This window comes from Rhinatrema bivittatum, chromosome 13, assembly GCF_901001135.1.
Source record: "Rhinatrema bivittatum chromosome 13, aRhiBiv1.1, whole genome shotgun sequence".
Taxonomy (NCBI): domain Eukaryota; kingdom Metazoa; phylum Chordata; class Amphibia; order Gymnophiona; family Rhinatrematidae; genus Rhinatrema; species Rhinatrema bivittatum.
Window position 1 is genome coordinate 6584820 of NC_042627.1, and position 16382 is coordinate 6601201.

General features: G+C 49.3%; 1 protein-coding gene across 1 annotated transcript in view; it reads left to right on the forward strand.

Moving 5' to 3' along the window:
• Positions 1 to 11991: 11991 nt before the first annotated feature.
• TBC1D10C (TBC1 domain family member 10C) overlaps positions 11992 to 16382 on the forward strand; it is a 39346-nt gene continuing 34955 nt past the window's right edge. The window contains exon 1 of the mRNA XM_029575990.1: positions 11992 to 12235. The gene's annotated coding sequence lies outside the window, so the exon portion shown is untranslated. The remainder of the gene's footprint in view (positions 12236 to 16382) is intronic.

A 16382-nucleotide genomic window follows, 5' to 3' on the forward strand; every position in this document is an offset into this window, starting at 1 on the left:
GGCTGGGCCGGCGGCACCAGCGAGGAGAGGCGGGAGCGGCCCGCTGCAGCCGCCAGCGCCATCTGGTGAGCAGGAGGACCAAGTACCGGCGGCTGGAAGGAAGGAGGCGGGCGGTGATCGTTCCTCGCTTACATCTGGCGCAACCCAGACAGAATCAAGGACCGGGCATGCAGAATAGAAATGTGCAAGACAGCAGCTGTGTCTCCTGTGAATATGGAGAGACGCTGTTAAAGATCTCAGAACTCCGGCGTGTCTTGATACCCGTCAATCGCGTCTTTTAACGCATGTTCATACAGCGAGCCTATTCAATTTCATCTGATTTGCACCCCCATAACTTGAACAGATGGACCGCATATAGGATCTACTGCAAATGATGGAAAAGACCGAGCGATCTCCATATTCACAGGAGATACGCTGACTGGCTTGCTGATGCGGTTCATTCTATATTCAAAATATTTTCATTAAAATATTTATCAACATTTTCATCTGCTAAGTGGGCGACGATTCTAAGCATTCACATAGCTTTCCCTTTTTCTAGTGATACCTGTCACCAGACCAGAAACATACTGACCAGCGCCAGACCGGGAAGTTGGAACTGTCATTATTTCTCTTCTGTTGTGACCTTGGGCAAGTCACTACATTCTCCATTGCCTCAGGTACAACATAGATTGTAAGCCCTCTGGACCAGGGAAATACCTACAGTACCTGTTACTCATCTTGAGCTCAGATTTGGAAGAAGACAAGTAATTACATCCAAATCATCTTCTCTACTTTGCACTATTTCTTTTGTATTATATTTTTTTACATACATACATATTGTCATGCCAATAAAGTTTCTTTGAATCTGAACAGAATTTTAGAGAAAGGTGACTGGAAAAAAAAAGACCATACAGCCTATCTAGTCTGCCTATCACCATCAACTATTCACTTTTACAATCCCTACCAGTCCCTCAGAGAGCCCCTGTGTCCCATGCTTTCAGGAAATCAGAAACTATCCTTGCTTCCTCTATCTCTATGGAGGCTGTTGCATGCATCCACTACCCTCTCTGTAAAGAAATATTTCCCGAGATTACTCCTCAGTCTACCCCTTTTCGCCCTCATCCCAAGAACAGAAACTTAGAAATGTCATTGGTGGAATGTATAGCGGGAAACCAGAGTATTTGGGAAAGCTGGTCCCCTTTAGGCCGACACGAACATTATCTTCCCAACTGGAACTTTTGAGACCTTTCAGTGTCGGGCACCTTTAAGTTGGAATACTCTGTGTTCTTCTAATAAACGGGCCGATTCAGTACGGTGCGCTCAGGCCGAGTGCACCGTTAGCGCCCGTTTGGATGTGCGTTTTTGACGCGCTATTATTACCCCTTATACAGTAAGGGGTAGTAATAGCGCGTGGAAAACGCGCTTCCAACCCCCCCCGAAACTAATAGCGCGCTCAACATGCAAATGCATGTTGATGGGCCTATTAGTTATTCCCACTCGATACGGAGAGTAAAATGTGCAGCCAAGCCCCACATCTTACTCTCAGAAATTAACGCCTGCCCAAAGGCAGCAGGATGTCCTTGCAGTGAACATGCTGGGCTGGGGCCGTTCAGCAGGGCTCCTTCTGGGACCCTGCACTAATGGGCCCTGAATCTGACCTCTATGTGCCGCCCTTCAGCAATAACCACAACTCCTCCCCCGTCCCTTGGGAGCTGTGAATGCTCTCTTTGCGGCACCTTCAGCACGGACCTAACCCAGGGATTGAATCAAGGACCTTTCACACGGCAGTGCACAACACTTACCGGTCTGTTTACAGTAAATATTATTGCTGGGTTGCAAGAAGTCTGATCTCCACACAGCAGCCAAAGGAACCAGCAAAAACAAATGTGTGGATAAAAGTAGCTGGTAACTCAGGCAAAAGAATAGGAAAGAAGCTTGACACTGAGAAAGAGGTCTGGCAAAGATGCTGAGAACTGTTCCAACAATAATGAATATAGATTTCTATTTAAGAACCTAGGACATTCATGCTGGGTCAGACCAAGGTCCATCAAGCCCAGCATCCTGTCTCTGACCATGGCCAATCCAAGTCACTAGGGAGCACGCAGCAGATCTCAAAGGGTAGATGCAATTCCTTGTTATTCACGCCCAGGGATACGTGGCGAGCTTCTCTGGGTCCAGCTGCTAATAATGGTTTCTGGACTTTTCTTCCGGGAATTTGTCCTAACTCCGCTTTACTAGATGCCTTGACCACGTCCTACAGCAACAAATTCCACAGCTCGATGGTGCGCCGAGTGAAAAAAAACCAACTCCTTTCTCTGATTTGTTTCCCTGTTAGTTTCATGGAGTGTCCCCTAGTCCCAGGACTGTTTGAAAGATGACATAACCTTTCCCTATTAACTAGTTTTACCCCACCCATGGTTTTCTAAACCTCTATCATTTCCCCTCTTCTCCAAGCTGAAGTACCCTAACCTGTTTGGCCTTTCGCCTGTGGCACGGCGTGCCAGAGAAACCCTCAGAACACCTTAAAGGATTGGCCCCAGAATTCTGGCCCCAGTCCACCTTACGGCAAGGCATTCTGGGTGCAGGGCGGCTCCTCTGAGTAGGAAAATGGTGGATGCTCACTGCTCAGAGGTGAGGTAGGGAGTCTCTGGGAAGAGGAGAAGGGGGCTCCGGAGTAAATGCTGCTTTGCTGATGTTGGTTTGTGAAGTACTGTAAGGTAAGCAGCTTGGAATTGATGTTAATTGTTGTAAAAAATAAAGATTTGTGTAAAGAAAAGCCAGAGTGCTGCATGAATTTGGCCTCCTGCAAGCTATTACTGATCACTCAATGCCACAGAGCCAGTCCACCTGCTTTATCATTTTTGTGGCATTTTTGTGCCTCCTTTGTTTTCTTGTTGGTTTGTCTCTTGTCTAATTATAATGCAAAAGTCTGCCTTAATTGCTGCTGGTCAATAACCTGTAAGATACTTTATTACACCAGGGTGAAGATTTTGTTAAACAGACCTGATTGATTTCTTTGATGAAGTCACCAGCGCAGTAGGAGGGTGCAGTAGATGTGGCCTGTCTGGATTGCAGTAACGCTTTTGACACTGTTGCCTTATAGATAACTAAATCCATGCTCCTAAAGCAGGGAAATGGTACGATCCTGTCACCCCCCCTGCCAGGGGACGAGAAGTGATCCTGTCCATTAGGAGGTGTACCAGGATCCTAGAGAGAGTTGTAGAGACTTCTCTAAGAGTGGGCGTGAGAGCTGCAGCCAGTGCTGTGGGGAGTCAGGATGCCGGAAGAATCTGAAGGCACGGAGGGGGGAATTCAGCACAAACCTCTAACCCCCGCTTTTTTTGAGGACCCTCTTGCTAGCTGCAACTCTCTAAGCCACAGAGCTGGCACTGAGAGAGCCTGCCTGTATTCTAGGGTTGCCAGCTGGCTCCAGATTTTCAGGCCAGATTGATGTAGTCCTGATCTTTTCCTACAGCCTGCATGGACTTGCAGTCTTGCTTTTAGGGAACTCGGTAGAGACACTAAGAACCGGGGGCAGCTTGCAGGAAAATATCAAACTGGCTCACGGGGTAGATGCATCCCGTATGCTTTCCTTGCAGTGCATACTTCAACAGCTGACCCTTCAGAAAGACATCATGTGACCTGGAGCCTGGCAGAACTGAGCCAAAAAAATCTCCAAAATAAAATGTTACATTTTTCTCCAATAAGAAGTAGAGGACACCCTTGAACAGAGATGAGCAAACAGAGCTGTAGTTCCCACCCCACCCTCCTTCCATCCATTCAGTCGGTTGGGTCTCATATATATATATAGAGAGAGAGAGAGAGGCTCCTGTATGTTCCCAGATCAGTCCAGACCCTGGGTTTTGCCTCCCCTCCAGCAGATGGAGACAGAGAAAGTTTTACTGACACTGGCATATAACCTAGTGTGTATTTCTCTGTCTCCAGCAGATGGTAGAAGTGTATTAATCCCTGCAGTCTGGGAAAAAGCAAAAATCAGGGAGAAGAGAATCTCAAACCTGTCGCGTTATCCTCCTAAGAGGTTGCTAGGCCCTGGTGGGGCTATCCCTCCGGGTGGTGAGGAGTACGAGCATGGGGTCAGAGACCCTGGTTTGACTCGATCTGTACAGCTGGTGGATCTGGTTCCCTTCCCCCCCCCCGGAGAACAAATTGGAGTCCGGCAGCTCTTTTGTCAGGGAAATACTCTCTTTTTTTTTTTTTTTTGCTGTTTCTTCTGGCTCAGTAAAGTTAGAAAAAAAAAAAGAAAACAGAGTTCGAGCAGAGGAGCAGCAAGTGTTGACAGCCGGGTAGTCTTGTGTGAGCCTTGACAGGGCTGCAGGGGGGTTTCCTGGCGGCGGTGTTTCTCAGCCGTGCAGCATGGTGGAGCTGATTTTTGCCACGCGGTCGGGCTTGGTGGTGGTGCTGGTTGTCGGCGATGCGCGTGATGGTCACATGCTGGACTGTGCTCCCGCTGCCTCTCCGGGGGAGAGGGCGGGACGGGGCTGTCGGAGGCCACGTTGGACCATTGGACTAAATCGAAATCTGGCCTCGCAAGTCAGCACCCCCCTCCCCCGCAGGGTACGGGAAAAGGTGGCCATGCCGGACCGGCAGACAAAATCTATATCTGGTGCGGGAGCGCCTGGCAGGTCAGCTCCCCCTCTCTCCACGGGACACAGGAATGGCGGCCATGTTGTCCGGGGCTGAAGGCCCGTTGGGACTGGTTCAGGGGTATGACAAACTCTTCCTACGCTATCGCTAGTGGGCCAGGGTGTTATCTACCGTAAAGACCCTGTTGCTGGCGGGAAGGGTAATCCTTCTGGAGCCAGGTTGGAGGAGCCCGCTGTTTCTTCTCCGGGTTCGCACTGCTTTTACCTTGAGCATATTTGGCGCGAAAGGCAACTGGGAAGCAGGCAGACCATGTTCAGAGGCCTGATGCTCCGCAGCCTGCTAAGACGCCGGCAAGTTCTGTGGTCCAATTCTGCGAGACTTTCCTTAGCTCTCACGAGAAGAAAAACTGAGTTTAGAAGCACCTACACAAGGAATGGAATTACAGGGGGTAAATCATCGGGGGGCCAGAAAGGTTTAGGCTGGAGTTTTATAAAATCCTAGGGGGCAATATTTTGTCTTCCTTGAAAGAAATGTTTGCCAAACCCCAGGCAATGGGACACCTGGCCCTGGGATAAAATTTGGCTTCAGTGGTTTTGATTCTGAAACCTGGTAAAAACCCCGAGCATCCTCCAGACCCCAGGTCTTTATTAATCCAAGAGTTGGACGGTGATGTTAGCCTGCGGAGTAAATCAGATTATTCAATCTTTGGGATCTGAGGATCATTATCACAGGCGGGCTTTCTTCCTCTGATATGCTAAAGGTTCACAGTGCTGCTTTCTTGCAAAAAATCATGCAGGGATGGCATTTTGGTCCGTCCTAGATGCGGAGAAAGCCTTTGATAGGGTTGAGTGGCCTTTTATATGGTGGGTCTTGAGATGCTTTAAATTTGGGGATCAGTTTTTAAAGTGGGTACAAGTCTTGCATGAGCAGCGCTTAACTCCTAGTGAAGGGAGCAGAATCTAAATCTTTCTGCCTTGAGAAAGGGTTAAGGCAGGGTTGTCCATGGTTGTCCTTTTACAGGCCGATACTATAAGAATTGCGTGTTGAGCGCCCGCTCTCCCGACGCCTGTCCGGCTACCTCTCCTGGGCGCGCGATTCTTTATTTAAACGAGAGGTCACGCTAATAAGGAGGCGCTAGGGAAAATAGCGGCCCCTAGCGCCTCCTTATTAGCGTGGAGGTGACTGTCAGCGGGTTCCAAGAACTGATGCTGAATTTTATCGGCATCTGTTTCCAATCCTGCTGACAGCCATGAGGTAGGAAAACGGACGCTGGTAACATTGAGCGTCTGTTTTTCTAACCTGCTGATTGGGGGAGGCAAATTTTGTTATTTTTTGGTTCCTCTGACTTAATATCGCTAGGATATTAAGTCGAAGGGTGTTCAGAAAAGCTGTATTTTCTGCTTTTCTGTCCACTTTTCTGGGTTGCTCAGAAATTAGCACCTGCTTTCCTCTTTTTCTAAGGAGCAGAAAGACTGCTAAAATAAAATTAACTAGCGTGATGTGAGGGAAAAAAAAGCATGGGGGGCTTGGCTATCCCCAATTTACAGATTTATAATATTGCAGCTTTGATGCGTTTTATATTCAAGATCAAGCCTCATTGAGCAACCCATTTGACAGAGGCTCTGCTGGCAGAGTGGGCATGGCCCTATAGCCACATTAATCTTCTCCATTATCATAGTATCTCAATTTGAGCACTACAACGCTGAAGCAGCCTGGATTGCTGCTTTTGTGAAGGCATGGAAGTGAAGTGGTGGGGAGAAAGGAGCCATCAATCATTCACCGTTCCTCCTTTTTTGTTTTCTGTTGCCAAAGACTTTCCAGTGGGGCTGGAAACATCAATATTTCAGCTGTGGCAATAGGGCCTGTATTGCCTTGAACAGTTGGTAGACTCAGAGTCAAGTTGCCTCTACTCCTTCCAGCAACTGCAATAGCAGTGGGAACTACCCCCAAGTCACTTTTTCGTCTATTTGCAAATCAGACACTATAGCTTAAACCTCGGTGAGGGAAATATAGACACTATTGCCTTCTCTGAGGAGGATGAGACCTTTATTGAAACCAAGCTCAAATTTAACAAAGTAGGCATATGGGTACAATCTCCGGAAAAACAAATTGCAACATCTCTTCTTGACAAACTGGTGAGACAGCAGAGTGATGATCTGGGGTATAATTTTGAGGAAGCAGCCATTATGCACGCTTTTTCCAGAAATTACCAGCATTTGTTTCCTGCTTATCTAAGAGAGATACAATTTTAAAATCGTGCACTGTCCCTATATAACCAGACTTTAAAGCTGTTCAGATGCATTTAGGAAAAGACTAAAAACTTGGCTTTTCAAAAAAGCATTTCCAAGCCTTGAATAAAACCTCCTCTCACTAGCACTAACTCGTATGCAATAATGGAATGTAAACACGAATCAACCAACCTCAAACCCTCTCTCACTAATTCCTGCTGAATATTTATCATACTATTACCATTCACAACTGTCATATTTATTCATTTGATTACCTATGTACCGTTTCATTTTTCACTTGCTATTCTAATGTATCAATAGGCTGAAATGTAAATATTGTACTGTTCAATTTCTCCCCTTCCATCCCAAGTTTATTTTCCTTGTTTTTTGTAACTTTCCCTCTCCCTTTTTCTGATTCACTGTATTTAAAGTTCAAGGTTCTTATTGAAAATATTGTTTTTTACGTTACGTTATGCTTTACACTCCTTGTTATTTGTAAACCGGGTTGATGTGATGCCTATCATGAAACTCGGTGTAACAAAAACAATAAATAAATAAATAAATAAAATTTATGGGAGTCAGATAAATGCCTTTCAATGTAATCATCCTAGAGGAGATCTATGTCACACGTTCACTGCATAGTGGCAAAAAATGGGTGGGTTGCTGGGAGGCTTCGTTCCATGGAATTGGTGAAACATTGCATCTGCACCTATTTGACAAGGAATCAGGTTGCGACGTGGTGGACACGGATTTCTAGGCTCATTGCTTACGTTGGTAAAGAAAGAGAGGTTTTGTCCTGCTGGCATAACGTCGAGCTCCCCCTCTTTTGGTGCCTGGAAAATGGCGAGGCGTCACCCTGCTTCCGTTGAATTAAGACAGCAGGACATGGCCAGCACGAAGACCTTAATGCACCTACTGGGCTATTTTGGAGCGGGGGGTGGGGGGAAAGTATTAAAAGTAGCCTAAGGAGTGTAAGATCTCTTTAAGTAAATCGATCCCACTTGCGCTGAAGTACAGGAAGGATGGGGGTAGACCCGGAGGATGAATGAGATGATTTGTTGGCGTGAGTGCGTACCGCTGGGGAATTTATCAAACAAAACTTGGAAAGCTGCAGTGCTGTATTGTTGCCTTGTTCTTGTGTTGAACCATGATCTCAACAATTGTCTTTCTGTTAGATAATCTCTGTTTTTGCTGTGTTGCCTTTCTTACTTTTTTTTTTTGGTAGATTTATTTTTATTAAGTAAGATCTCTCTCGTGACAAATCAGTGCGAATCCATTGATCTGTAAGAACCTGGCAACGGCCCTGCTGTAAATGCTTCCCCGATGGCCCCCAGGAACTTAACTGTGACCACCGCCTCATTTCACATAGATTGCCTTTTCAAGGTCCTTACCGACCTGGTTGTGAACCAGTGCCCGAGGGGTGGAGGTTTCTGTGATAATTCTCCGTCACTCAGCCAGCTCCACCTACCAACGGTGGGGACCTGTGGGAAGAGTGATATCATCAATACTTTAAATACCTCCAAAGTTTCCATGTAGAAGAGGAGGAGGTGAACCCTTGGCCTGAGGTGGGGTTGACGCTACCTGCAGGGCAAGCCCTACAGGTCCCCACCGTTGGTAGGTGGAGCTGGCTGAGTGACGGAGCTTCACCAATACCAGACCTCATTCCCCACAGGTTGAGCCCTTGGGTACCGGGGCCGCCTGGTCTTAGGTGGGCCCCCGTCCGAGGACTTCCAGGACACGGCGTAAGAAACAGCCAGAGGCCAGCAGCAGAAACTAGGATAGGAGGGTGAGCCCGGATGAGGCAGAGTCCCAGAGACCCGGGCGCCAATGGAGGACGGAAAGCAAGACAGGTGGCGCCCAAGCAAAAGCAGGCTGGATCCTGAGAGGCCAAGTTCGTAGAAGAACAGGCTGTGATCAGGGCAGACGGCAGGCAAGGAGAAGTGGCAAAACAGGCACGGGTCAAACCAGGAGTCAAGCAGAGGAGGGTCAGGCGAGACAAAGGTCAAACCAGGAATCGGTCAGAAGCGTGGTCAGACAAAGCAGAGGTCAAGCCAGGTATCAATCCGAAGCAAGGCAAGGGGTAGTGACGAACACAGGAACAGGAATAGATATCAGGGAGGAGGGATAGCCTAGTGGTTAGAGCAGTGGGCTATGAACCAGGAGACCAGGGTACGAGTCCTGCTGTCGCTCCTTGTGACCTTGGGCAAGTCACTTTACCCTCCATTGCCTCAGGTACAAGCTTAGATTGTAAGCCCTCTGGGGATAGGGAAATATCTACAGTACCTGAATGTAAACCAGTGTGATATCTCGATTGAGATCAAATGTCGGTATAAATAAATAAATATCAGGAACAAGGCAGGACCAGGAATCAGGAACATGGACAAAGCAAGAACAAACCAGGAACAAGCAACTAGTACACGACAAGCGTGGAACCTGTTGCCAAGCAAGGATGCACTGGCTGGGCCCGGCCTTAAATACCGGGACCCCGTCATTGAAAAGGGCCCTGGGGAGCTGGATACAAGGAGTGGATGGCGGCGATGTCTCCGCCACACTTTGAAGTTTGTTGGCGGCAGGCAGGGCCGCAGAGAGGAGGGCAGCGCAGGAGGCACTCCCTTTGCGCCACAGAGGAGCTGGAGCCCATCCCCGGCAAGGCGGCGAGAGGAGTGAGGCAGGCCTCTGTTGAAGGAAGGGAGGCTCTAGAATGAGGAGTCCTGGAATGAGCGTGAAAGTGGATAGACTCTGGAGTAATGTAAGGAAATATTTCTTTACAGAGAGGGTGGTGGATGCCTGAGACAGCCTTCCCAAAGAGATGGTGGAGACAAGGACAATATCTGAATTCAAGAAGGAATGGGATAATTACAGGGGATCTCTGAAGGAGTGGAAGGGATCCTAAGAGTTGGTGTGGATGGGTAGACTTGGGTGAGCTGTAATGGTCTTTTCCAGCCATCATGTTTCTAGGAGTTCCCCAAAATCCCAAGTTGTTACTTCTCAGTTCTCTTTCATGGTCTTCCACAGAGGCCCTGTCATTCGGCTCCCAAGGGGAAAATGGTAAATGGAGACCAGATTTCTTTTGTTCAATTTCCTCACAGCCGGGGCTGCTCCATGTTGGATAGGTGTTCCCAAGGATTGAGGGGGCCTTATCCTCGCAGTTGGCCCAACTGGTACTGGAGCCACTTCTCTATGTCCATCCCAGCAGTGTTTCACTGCTCCAAGGCTCGAACCTTGATTCCTGGGCTTCCTCAGACAACTCCCCCCATGTCTCGTGGGAAGCACTTGTGTGGCCCCTGCATGGCCACTAGATGGCACACTGGTAGCAGAAAAGAATGAGTCCTATGTCCAACAAGAGTTTTCAGCGGAGGAAGGACAATGTGAATGTAAAGATATTCAGTTTTGGGTTTTTTTTTATAACTTTGTTTATTTGAGTCTCATGTGATCTTACAGAAAAATACCAAGAACAATAAAACCTGTATACATCACAGACAGAATCATTACATAATAACCTATGTAAATTTGTAATTATGCATTATCCTTCGAGTTACATAAAGTACTCCTCTCTAATATCTCTATAAAGTTGATGTCTAGTAATCTATTATAACTAATTTATTTAATGTATTTATCATATGTATTAACGTTAATATATTCTTCTTAATTCTTCCTTTTATTTTCCCTCTCCCTCCCCTTCCCTGTTTGCATTCCCTGATCCAATTTTTCCTTGTTATAATCTCCTAATGTCCTTTCTAAGTTGAATATTAATTGTAAAGCACTGCCGCTATTTTCTATCTGTTCCAGCGCTGCTGCTAAAGTTTTGTTGAATGTACACCGACATGATGTTACTAAACGAATGTCGGTATATAAAGAACCTCAAATAAATAAATAAATAATAAGCCACGTTGGTCACATACATAATAAGCCACGTTGGTCACATACGGTCAACTTAATTTTTTTTCAATTTCCCCTCCCCCATACATACTCACAACCATACTGCAAGCACTCATCGCTCACAGTCAGATGTGCGCTTCCACCCAGCTCCATGAACAGTTTCAACATCAGATGATGATGATAACTTCTCGATTTTTACTGCCTGTCGCGGATTAAGAATGTCTGACATTTACCATTAATCTCGCCCAGGCATTAAACTCAGAGTATCAGCCCCTTTCCATGCTCATAGAACCGATATAATCAAAAACTTCAACCCTCCACTTTTGCAGTTTCACGCCATTATTCAATAAGTGTAAATACAGAGGTTTCCCTGTCCAGGTAACATTACATTTTTTCGATAGAGCTGCACACCTTTTCTCACCCTGAGCAGGCTAGGCCCTCGAGGAGCGAGTACCTAAGAGCGCCAAAGGATCCTGGAAGGAAGTAGATAGGACCCCCGAGGAGCGGGTGTCCTAGGTTAGGTAGTTGAACCCCGAAGGGTAGAAGCGAGAGGCCCCCGAGGAGCGGGTACCCAGAGCTTCTGTAGGAGCGAGTTACCCCGGAGGGTAGAGAGGAATCCAAGCGAGCAGCTTAGAAGCGGTCAGAGTAGCAAAACCAAAGTCCTTGCTAACTCATTGGGCTATAGCGGAGCGGAGGTTTAAATAGCCGGAGGTACTGACGTCATGCAATGGGGACGCCCCCGAGGGTCCCGCCATTCAAAAGCGTAGGTGGCATGTGCGCGTGCGCCTAGGAGGCCTCAGGAAGATGCATTGCGGACGGGGACGCCCATGCTGTGTCGGAGACGCCGAGGGTTTCGGCAATCGGCACCAGAGGCAGCCATCCTTCCCAGGGAGGAGGAAAAGGTAGAAGAGAGGTGAGGCAGAGCAGACGCAACAGTAAGGCTATAAGCTTCACTAGGGCATCTAATACTTTCGCACCAGCCATGAGTTCGGGGGGATGGTGTCACGTTTTAAAGTTTGTATTTTTTTGGTGGTCCTGGGACTGAGAATGAATGAATGAATGAACAGCCGGGGGTGGGGGCAGCACAGTAACTGTTTGCACAGGGCAGCAAAAAAGCCAGCACTGGCCCCGCTCACGCGTGCATACTCGCAGACACTGGAAAGGGCAAACGCAAGCAGACACAAAGGCACAGCCCCAGCTTCCCACACACAGCCACACGAACAGGCCTCCACGACACATAGGCACAGGAACACACACAGGCTGTCATGGACAAGAAACACTGAGCGACAATGGGTACTTTTCGCTAGTGCGTGCACACGCACACACACACACACACATATACACAGGAGAGGAAGACATGGTAAATAGGTTCCTTGCAAAAAAAAAAACTAAACAAACCACTTGCAGTGCCCTGAGAGCAGGGAGGAAATGAGAATGAACTGCTCACTGCTACTGTAGGCAGCGAGCGGCGTGGGAGAGAGGAAAAGGGTCTGAAAAGCCAAGGATGATTTAGAAGGAACAAGAATCCTGGACAGCTTGGAAAGGTAAGGCTTACCTTCAACCTGTGCAACATAACTCCGAAGGCAAGAGCGAGGAGGGAGGGGAGAGAGAGCTGGAGGGAGAAAGTCAGAGATGGGGGGGGAAAGAGGAGAGAGATGACAGAAAAGTAGAGCAAGAGATGGGGGCAAGGGAAAGAGATGGAGGGGGAGAGCAAAAGAGGGGTAGAGAGAAAGATGGGGAGAGGCAGGGAGAGAGAGGATATGGAGGGGAAGAATAAGAGACGGGGAGAGAAAGAGGGAGAAAGTGAGAGAGAACAAGAGAAGGGGAAGAGAGAGAGAGGAGATGGGATAACAAGAAGGAGAGCAAAAAGAGAGAAAAGATGGGGAGAAGGAACTTGACTGTAAGCAGCAGTTATTTAACTTAAATAAAAATTGCAAAAAGTAAAGAAACCCCTGAAATACTCCTTCAGTAGATAAATTGTCCTTGGGGTTTTGTAGCAGCTTCCTGAGCAGTTACTAATGCACCATCTGTGTTCCCATTTTAGCAAATTATCGATCATTTTGTGATAACCAGAATCCACGTGATTCTTACTAACACCCAAACCCCCAAAAGCACAGAGGAAAGAGGGACCATGGCACCGCTGTTTCCCTTTTCTGTTACAATCGCTAAGGCGAGCAGGCCCGGGAGAGTTAGCAAAGCGGGGAGCCTCCTGCGCAGCTCCCTGGGGGTTCATGCGGGCCTGGCATGTTAGCTGCTGTTTTGCCGTTTCAATGCTATTCTGTGCCCCCTCTGACCCTCGGCTTGCTCTCTCCTCTGGATTCCCTCCCTGCTCTTTTCATACTGCAGCGGGACCCCCATTTGGCTGGTGGGGGTTGCATCCGGGGAGCTACAATGCCAGGGTCCATTCGGCAGGGGGGGGGGGGGAGACTTAACCTCCTGGGTCGGGTCCTGTCCACGCTGGTCTGCCTTTGCTTCCGAGCCCCTGGTCTCAGATGCTGTGCATCCTCTCCACTCTGTCCTACTGCTCAGTCCAGAGAAAGAGTCACAGCGTCCAGCACTCGATGTTCAACAAGGTTTACTTTAGATTAAAAATCAAAATCCAGGCAAGATTTGAAAAAATAAGAAACAGCATTAGGAAAACCAGGGCCTCTTTATCTAGCACACGTCTGGCCCCTGCAGCAGCATCCACCCGTGGAGGGCAGGAGAGTCCTGCTGCATCCACCCGTGGAGGGCAGGAGAGTCCTGCTGCATCCACCCGTGGAGGGCAGGAGAGTCCTGCTGCATCCACCCGTGGAGGGCAGGAGAGTCCTGCTGCATCCACCCGTGGAGGGCAGGAGAGTCCTGCTGCATCCACCCCTGGAGGGCAGGAGAGTCCTGCAGCATCCACCCGTGGAGGGCAGGAGAGTCCTGCAGCATCCACCCGTGGAGGGCAGGAGAGTCCTGCTGCATCCACCCGTGGAGGGCAGGAGAGTCCTGCTGCATCCACCCGTGGAGGGCAGGAGAGTCCTGCAGCATCCACCCGTGGAGGGCAGGAGAGTCCTGCAGCATCCACCCGTGGAGGGCAGGAGAGTCCTGCAGCCTCCACCCGTGGAGGGCAGGAGAGTCCTGCAGCATCCACCCGTGGAGGGCAGGAGAGTCCTGCAGGAGAGTCCTGCAGCATCCACCCTTGGAGGGCAGGAGAGTCCTGCAGGAGAGTCCTGCAGCATCCACCCTTGGAGGGCAGGAGAGTCCTGCAGGAGAGTCCTGCAGCATCCACCCGTGGAGGGCAGGAGAGTCCTGCAGCATCCACCCGTGGAGGGCAGGAGAGTCCTGCAGCATCCACCCGTGGAGGGCAGGAGAGTCCTGCTGCATCCACCCGTGGGGGGCAGGAGAGTCCTGCTGCATCCACCCGTGGAGGGCAGGAGAGTCCTGCAGCATCCACCCGTGGAGGGCAGGAGAGTCCTGCAGCATCCACCCGTGGAGGGCAGGAGAGTCCTGCTGCATCCACCCTTGGAGGGCAGGAGAGTCCTGCTGCAGGCCCAGCGTACAAGAAAGGTGACAAAACCCCCTCCTCAGAACCAGATGGATCCATATCCCCAGAGTCTCAAGAATCCTCTACTCTCTTCACCTTTGCTGTCGCCTCAAAACAAAAATTAAACCAAACCTGGATACCGGGGCTCTCCTTTCCGTCAGGAACGGGTTCAAATCCAAAAATCCAAAACAGGATAAAATCTGCAAGATCTAGGCCTTGGGTCTCCTCTGTTGCAAAGCAGAGAAACCCTGGCTCCTCCCGGTCATCCACCAAGCTTCGACACAGGGGGCTCCCAAACGTCAGCCCGCGGCACTCGCTTTTCTGGCCTGCCCTGCTTTTTCTTCCCAGCGCCAGATACGGCCACACGGGAAGTTGCATTTTTTCTTTTTTCCACGTGCGACGGGCACTGCAAAGTCCTGGTGGGATTTCTCCAGCTCTCACCAGCGAGGAGGAAGAGGCCTGGCGGCAGGGAACAGGCAGCGCGTGGTGGTGGGGGCAGTTCTGATGGACCCCTGCCACTGTCGGAGCCTGGGAGCGGGTCCAAAAGGGTGGGGACAGCAGTTTCAGTGGGGGGCTCACGGTGTCCCTGAAAACGCTGCACCCGGGAGGAGGCCAGAGAGAACAAGTGAAGTCGGGAGCACATCTACAACCTCCCGCCGCTGCCCGGGAGGGCCAGGGTGAGAGGGGAGCACTGAGACCCACACAAACTCAGAAGTACCAAGCACTGCGGGGAAGAAAAGCTGCAGCGAAAACAATTCCCAGCCAGTTCTGCTGCTGCAAGGAGATGAGTGGAAGGGAAGGGAGAAGAAGAGAGAGGAGGAAGGCAAGGGAAGGGATTGGAGAGCAGGGGTAGGGGGGAGGAGTGAAAGAGGGCTAGGGATGGGAGAGGAGAGGAGAGGAGGGAGGAAGCGTATGGGAGTGGACAACACACAGTCCGTCTGTCATTCCCCCTCCTCTCCCCCAGGGGGCAGGATTCCTAGAGGTGTGGCAGGGTTGCCATCTTCTGAGAAATCTGTCTGCAGCAGCCCTGGGAACCCTGGCCCTGACTTCTCCAGCGTTTCACATCGTCAAAAGGGCTGGGCGTGGCTTTCCTCTCCCCTCCGCGCGCCCCTGAGGGAGACCTGTGATTTCAAATGTCCTATGAGGCCATTCTCTTCAAAGGCTTGCCAACCCCTGACCCCTAGTCCTGAAATTCCTATGCACTGAATCTGGCATTATAATAATTAATCCAGAAGAGAAACCATCTCCCTAGGGGGATTTGTTAGTCCAGGATTAATGCTGAACTCGCTTTCCATAGTCCTTCTAGTAGGAACACAAGACTGGAGTCCAGAGCCTGCACCCACCTGTTGTAAAGTTGATGAGATCAACATTCAGCCAGTTAAGGTAGCCGGAAACACCCGTCTGGCTAACTTAACCAGGATATGGAGCAGCACGGCAGCACCACTGATTATACTCAGCTATCTTAAGGTTGGCCGGATGGGATTATCCAATATCCAGACCTGCCTTACATCACGGCCAGAGTTAGCTGGAATATCGGAGTTAGCCGGTTAACTTAACCGCCTATTGCCTGCCTCCAGAATGCCCACGACTTAACTGGCTATATTCTAGCGTTTCTTACAGAATCGGCCTGTATGCGAGAAAAGAAATCCAAGGACAATAGAATTACAAAATAACGTAATAACTGCTGTACAATCCATAGGCTGCATAGACTCAATCTAGGATTGTCACTCTCCATACTGCTTGGAGATTCTTACAGGAGCGCAGACTATCAAACTGTTTCCAGTTTAGCAGAAATAAAACCCGCATCCTTCTATTCGCAGAATAGGGGAAGCAAAATGTCACCAACAGATTGTTTGTTTTATCCAAGTCCTGCAACCTCTGAGCAGACTATGTCATAGCCAAGGAAACCCAAATAGTGGTCAGATGTTTCAGTGTGTCCTCTGGTAAACCATGGGAAGGATCTGGGCACACTGATGTGCGCTATAGTACTCATGCCACACCCATGCTATCAGATTGGAGATTATTGGTTTTGCTTTTTAGAGGTGGTGGTGCTGGAGGGGGGTAACGGTTTCTTTAGGGTCTCCAGCTCAATTGGAACCTGCCTCGCCTAGTGGCCTATGGGCCTTCTGCCTCGTTGCCTTTGGATCTCAGTGTTCCTTGTTCTGTGTTGTCCTTGCCTA